Raw genomic sequence first — 6,050 nt, 5'->3', positions numbered from 1 at the left:
TGCATGTTCTTGTACTTACAATCCTTGTTATAACGAGAATTTAGGTTGTCTTTGGATTAGAGCATTTGTTGTCTTTGGATTAGGGGATGAATTTGGGAGTGGAAAGGAGTGAAAAAATTAGGTGAAAGTGAGGTTTTTTTTCGTTAAGGAAAAGATGAAGAGAAAATGAGAAGAAAATTTGTAAATAATTTAATTTAAATTGATGTGGTTGATAAAAAATGTTTTAATAATTGAAATTGTAAAATGATTAAATTAGTATAAAATTATTATTTTTAAGTGTAAGTTATTATAAAAGTTATTAAAAAGTACACTTTCTTTGTCATTTTTTTCCATGCTAGAGTTGAAAATTGGATCAAGAAATTTTAGCATTAATGTTCTAACTTTGTATCTTGATCATAGATATTTATCTTAATATAATGTGGATTTCTCTTTTTAAAATTAACACATTACGTAGAAGTTAACTTCTATAATTACGAAGTTAATAATAGATTATTGTAAACAATAATCGATTATTTCCGACAACGTTCTTGAAAATTTTCTCTGCAATTACCGATAATCATGTTAATTTCAACATGCAAATTACATAGTTTCAACAACTAATTTTTTTAAGTTTTTAATTCAACAACTAATTTTTTTTAAGTTTTTAATTCAACTCTTGAATCTAAACATTCTTTATTAAGTATTTAACAGTTTTTAAGATGCTCATCTTCTTCTTTAATCAAGAAAATATCATATATGCAATAGTAAGTGGCGTAATAGTAATACAATCAATAATTACAACAATAGGTAATATGATAATTTCAAAAAATAATAACAATAATTAATACAACTATTTAAAAAAATATCAACTATAATTAATATAACTATTTATAAAATAAATAACAATAATTAATATAACTGTTTATAAACATAATAACAAGGTATAATTAGTTGGTACCCAGTTTCGTTCCAATGTGTCTAAATGGTACTCGCTTTTAACTTTACATCTATTTAGTACTAAAATTAGTTAATTTGCATCAATTTGATCCCTTTTAGTTAACTCCGCTAAATGACTTACGTCTGACCATGTTGACTACTTAAGTGGGAAAAAAAAAATTAAGTGGCACGAGAGTGGTGTGTGATGTGGAACAATGTTTCAAAAAATGAAATTGAAAATTAAAAGGAGAGGATTTGGGAACGAATTAGAAGTTGGTGTTCGAGTGAGAAGCGTTGTCGCGAAGTTAGGGTTCAATTCAAATTGGCGATTTCGAGCGTTGTGGAGGAAATTGAAGTTGTAATTGACATCAAAGTGGCAACTATTTCGGATTCTAGGTGCACAAACCATTTTAATTTGTCTTTCATTGAATTAATTGTTTTTGGAATGATGGGGTTTAGGGTTTGACCACTGCAGCAAATAACCTTCACGGTCACTGCACCAATCGAACAATTAAGAAGAAGATGAACATGGGAATGGGACATTAGGGTTTTTTCAGTGGGGAAAATCAATTGAAATAGGGCATGACACATTACCCATCCATTGCCACTGTACAATTATTCTCATTGACACGTATCCGTTCAACAATGCCAAATCACTGTTCTGTTAACGGCGTTTCTGAAAATTTAACGGGATGGACCACATTGATGCAAATTAACTAATTTGGGTACTCAATAGATGCAAAGTTAAAAGCGGATACCATTTAGACACATTGGAACGAAACTGTGTACGTTGCGAATAATTATACCCAATAACAATAGTTAATATAACTTTTTATAAACATAAGAACAATATAACTATTTATAAAAATAATAACAATGTGTCATATAACTATTTCTGAAAATTAATAACAACAATTAATATAAGTATTTATTAACATAAGAACAATAAGTAATTAATATTAATATGTGTATGTAGAGATCCAAATGAGGCTATTTTGTATTTCTGGGTATTTTGACCAACAATTTGTAAATATGGATCGGTTGAATTTTATTTTTTTGTAAAGCTGGGTCATGTTGTTAGGGGGAGGACGACATTAAAGATGAAGTTGTCCTCCCAAAAGCCGGTTTCCTTTTTTTTTTTTTAAGGTAGGAGACCGATTTCTGCAAATATGGTCCTGAAATCGTCAGGCAGGAGGCCGATTTTTGTTTTTTTTATCATTGCAGTTTTATTTTATCTTTTAAAAATTTTCAGTTTTCAATTTTTTTTAACCTTTTAGATTTGATTTTTTTTTTACAGAATGTTGTTAAGAGTAGTTATTTTATTTAATTTGTTGGGAATTAATTTTTTTATTGGTACAATAAATTAATTTTAAAAAATACATTACATAATAGAAATAACATAATAAAATTCGCAGCCTAAAAATACATAATAAAAATGACATAATAAAAATAACATAATAAAAATGACATAATAAAAATGAACTAGAAAATTAGATAAAGCAATAAATGACTGAGGATAGGGACAGTTGTCCCTATGATGTCCTTCATTTCTACAATATGAACATTTGCTTCGTCTGTTTGGATTTAGTTCATCCATCTCATTATGGATTCTATTAGTTGGTGGTCTTCCCCTTACCCTACATGTTTGGGTCTAGAATGAAATTTGGTCCAGTGTATATGGACCAATATTCTTTATTCCTAACCGGATGAAACTGTATTTCATATGCTTTGTTGATATTATAGAGACTATAAACTGGATGGATGTATGAGGTTAAATCTATATGCGAGAAAGAGCAAACATCTATTACATGATGACAAGACAGTTGAAGAGCTTAAAAATGACCACAATTACATCACCAATCATTTAATTTAACTGTAAAAGACATTGGTAGGCTGTGATCATGTGGAGAAAACATCTCTTGAACTTGAAATTCATTATTTTCTCTTGAGTATCGACGCACTTGACACATTCCCGCCTGTTGTTGATTTTTTCTAATAATAGCATTAATTTCCTCGGGATATTAGTGACCTGCTCGTAACATGGAGTCTGCCTTAACCCCTCTCTCAACAAACCATGTAGCGATCCTTTCAAATGTTGCCTTAATTAGAGCACAAATTGGTAATGAACGAGCTCTTTTTAAAACAGAATTCATACATTTTGCCAGGTTTGTTGTCATGTGTCCAAATCTACTACCCCCATAGTAGGCCTGAGTCCATTTTTGTAGTGGTATCCTATCGATCCAAGATGCCACTTCTGGTGAATGTGATCTCAAAGTCGTCAATTTAGCATCCAATATGGGTTGTTTCACCTCGTAAGCTGTAAAAATACAATTATATTAGTTAGTTTAATTATTTAATATGGTGAATGAAAGAAAAATTTTATTACCCATATTCTTTAACCGATTTTTCAATTCATGATTTTTGAATTTTTTGTTGAAATTTGAAGCAATATGACATATGCAGTATACTGATTGCAATCCATCTGCTTCCCATTGTACTTCTTCAGATTGTAGGGCTGCCAATATGCCTTTCCCTCTGTTTGTTATCAAGCAGATGTTTGATTGTGGTGTAACGTGCTCCCTTAAGAGTTGAAAAAACCATATTAAGGCCTCCTTTGTTTCTCCTTCCACTATTGCGAAAGTCAAAGGAAATATATTACGCGACCCATCTTGAGCTAGTGTTGTTAGCAATGCCCCTTGATATCTTCCTGTGAGAAATGTGCCATCTACTTGGACAATTGGCTTGCAATAATTAAAACCTTGGATGCATGGTCCAAAAGACCAAAATACGCGTTCCATAATATAGCAAGAAGGGTCAGGTTAGCCACTTACAAGTACAGGAGGTCCAGTGCATTGAATTATTATGCCATGATTGCTTTCTTGTACAAATTGATACCACCTGGGAAGTTCATTGTAAGACTCTTCCCAATCTCCAAACTCCTTAGCAAGCGCTTTTTGCTTACCATTCCAAGCTTTTTCATATGAAACTGAATATACGAAACGATTTTTAATTTCAGCTACCAAACTTTTGATAGGTATGGAAGGATTTTCCTTTACAGAGTTTATCACAATAGAACCAATTTGGTTGGAATCAAGATTGACATGATCTGCAGGTTGCATGGTTGACAAACACGTGTGTGATCTATCAATCTTTCTAATTTCCCAATTCAAACTCTGCTATAAGCAACCTGTAAACGCCACGGGTAGCCTTTAATGTAGTCGACACATCAACATATAAATTTTCCAGATTTGCTCTCTACAACCACAAATCTATAACCATTGTCGATATGGTATTGCTTGATATATGACACTGTGGACTCTTGATAACGAATGTCTTCCCAATCACCGCAAATAACGATTCACCATCCGCAAAATGTCCAAAGTCATCAAGATGAAGATGATGATGATGACGACAAACCACAACAACAACAAACCAGCAAGACAACCCAACAGACCCAGAAGAAGACCAACATGTGGAATTAGAGGACATAGATAACTGTTATTATTTTCTAGTAACTAAATTATTGTATTTTATTTTTTAATAAATTTTAAAATATATTAATGTTTATTTTTTTTATTTCAATTTATTATCATTTATTGTTCAAAAAAAAGAAACTTAAAATGAAGTCGTCATTTGCAAAGACGACTTCATCACGCATAACCAAGAAACCAACCTCTTGCCTGACGACTTTGTTTTTTTTAAAAAAAAAATGAAACTGGCATGATGGAGGACGACCTCACCTTCAATGTCGTCCTCCGTCCTAACGACTTAACCCAGTTTCGTAAAAAAAAAATTCAGGAACCTTTTTTACAACTTCGAATGAAAAGGGACCCAAAATACAAAGAAGCCTCCAAATGAGGGTTGCAGTTGTGTACCTTTAAGAGAGTGTGCATGGTGCTGGGAATCAAGAAGTCACGGGCTTCGGACGCTGCACACACGCTATTCCCCACCACGCTGTTCACCACCACGCCAGATGCATGTTGAAGGTTTTGTCCTTTATATTCACACTTTGCCAGATTCCTTTGGACAGTGGCTCCATACATTAGGTGAATGCATTTGCTTCTTCCGCACAACTGTGAGAAGAGGACAATTAATGTTGATATTATATGATTTGATCCTTCCTTTTCCACTTACTATTGCATATACTATTCATCCTTCAATAATGTGAAATCGTCTCTAAGAACAAGCTATTCATAGCTAGGTAGGAATGCACATCAATATATTTGTCTTGTTTTGTGGAACATGCATCTTGTTAAGTTTTGCATATTTTCTTCATCATAAAAGTGTTAGAATTCGTCTTCCATGCTAACAACTTCTTTGAAAGACATTAACAGAAGTCATTACAGCACGATATAAAGTCGTGAAAAACTTATTCCAATTTTTTAAATATAGGAAGTCGTCTTCTCTTTTTACGACTTTAGTTCAGTGAAACCCTTATCACAGGACACAATTTCTCCTATGTAAAGTCGTCATCTCAGAACACGAATTCAAGCGTGTATTTTTTTTTTCAAATCTGGCCATTTACTTAATTTTCATTTGAAACTACACTATTTTCATAAATGAAAAAAATAAAAACCCAAATCTGTCCATCTACTTAATTTTCATTTGAGACTACACCATTTTCATAAATAAAAAAATAAAAACGCTATGTTGATGGGTGTGAATATTGAGATTATACTGAATGTGAATCTGAGGATGATTAGTTATTTGTTCTATTCAAACAAAAGTTGTTCTCTTACTTACTTATTTGTCAAAAAGTACTATTCATGTATATTTATATTTAATTTCTTAATATTTTAAATAAAAAATTTAAATACAAATTTTTAAAATATAAATTTAAATAAAAAAATGAAATATAACTCAAATTAAATTAATCAATAAAATATTAATTTAAATAAAGTTGTTTTTTACAAAAGAAACATTTAAATGAGTTATGTTAAAATATAAAATTTTAAAAAATTACTTTTATAAAATAACTTTAATTTCATGATAAAAAATTATAAATATCAAAGTCAAATTTTAAGAAATTTTTAATATCTCTTTAAATAATAGTTTTATTTTGATTGAGTGAATTAATAAATATCCAACAAAAAGTAGTGAGTAATAATGAATATATGCTCGTCACATACTTCATG

General features: G+C 30.9%; 1 pseudogene; it reads right to left on the bottom strand.

Moving 5' to 3' along the window:
• Window positions 1–2,936: 2,936 nt before the first annotated feature.
• Window positions 2,937–4,034, bottom strand: LOC114191346 (annotated as a pseudogene).
• Window positions 4,035–6,050: the final 2,016 nt, after the last annotated feature.

The sequence above is a fragment of the Vigna unguiculata genome, chromosome 7 (genome assembly GCF_004118075.2).
Source record: "Vigna unguiculata cultivar IT97K-499-35 chromosome 7, ASM411807v1, whole genome shotgun sequence".
Taxonomy (NCBI): domain Eukaryota; kingdom Viridiplantae; phylum Streptophyta; class Magnoliopsida; order Fabales; family Fabaceae; genus Vigna; species Vigna unguiculata.
Note: the sequence above shows the minus strand (reverse complement) of the source record. Positions and strands in the feature narration are given on the sequence as shown.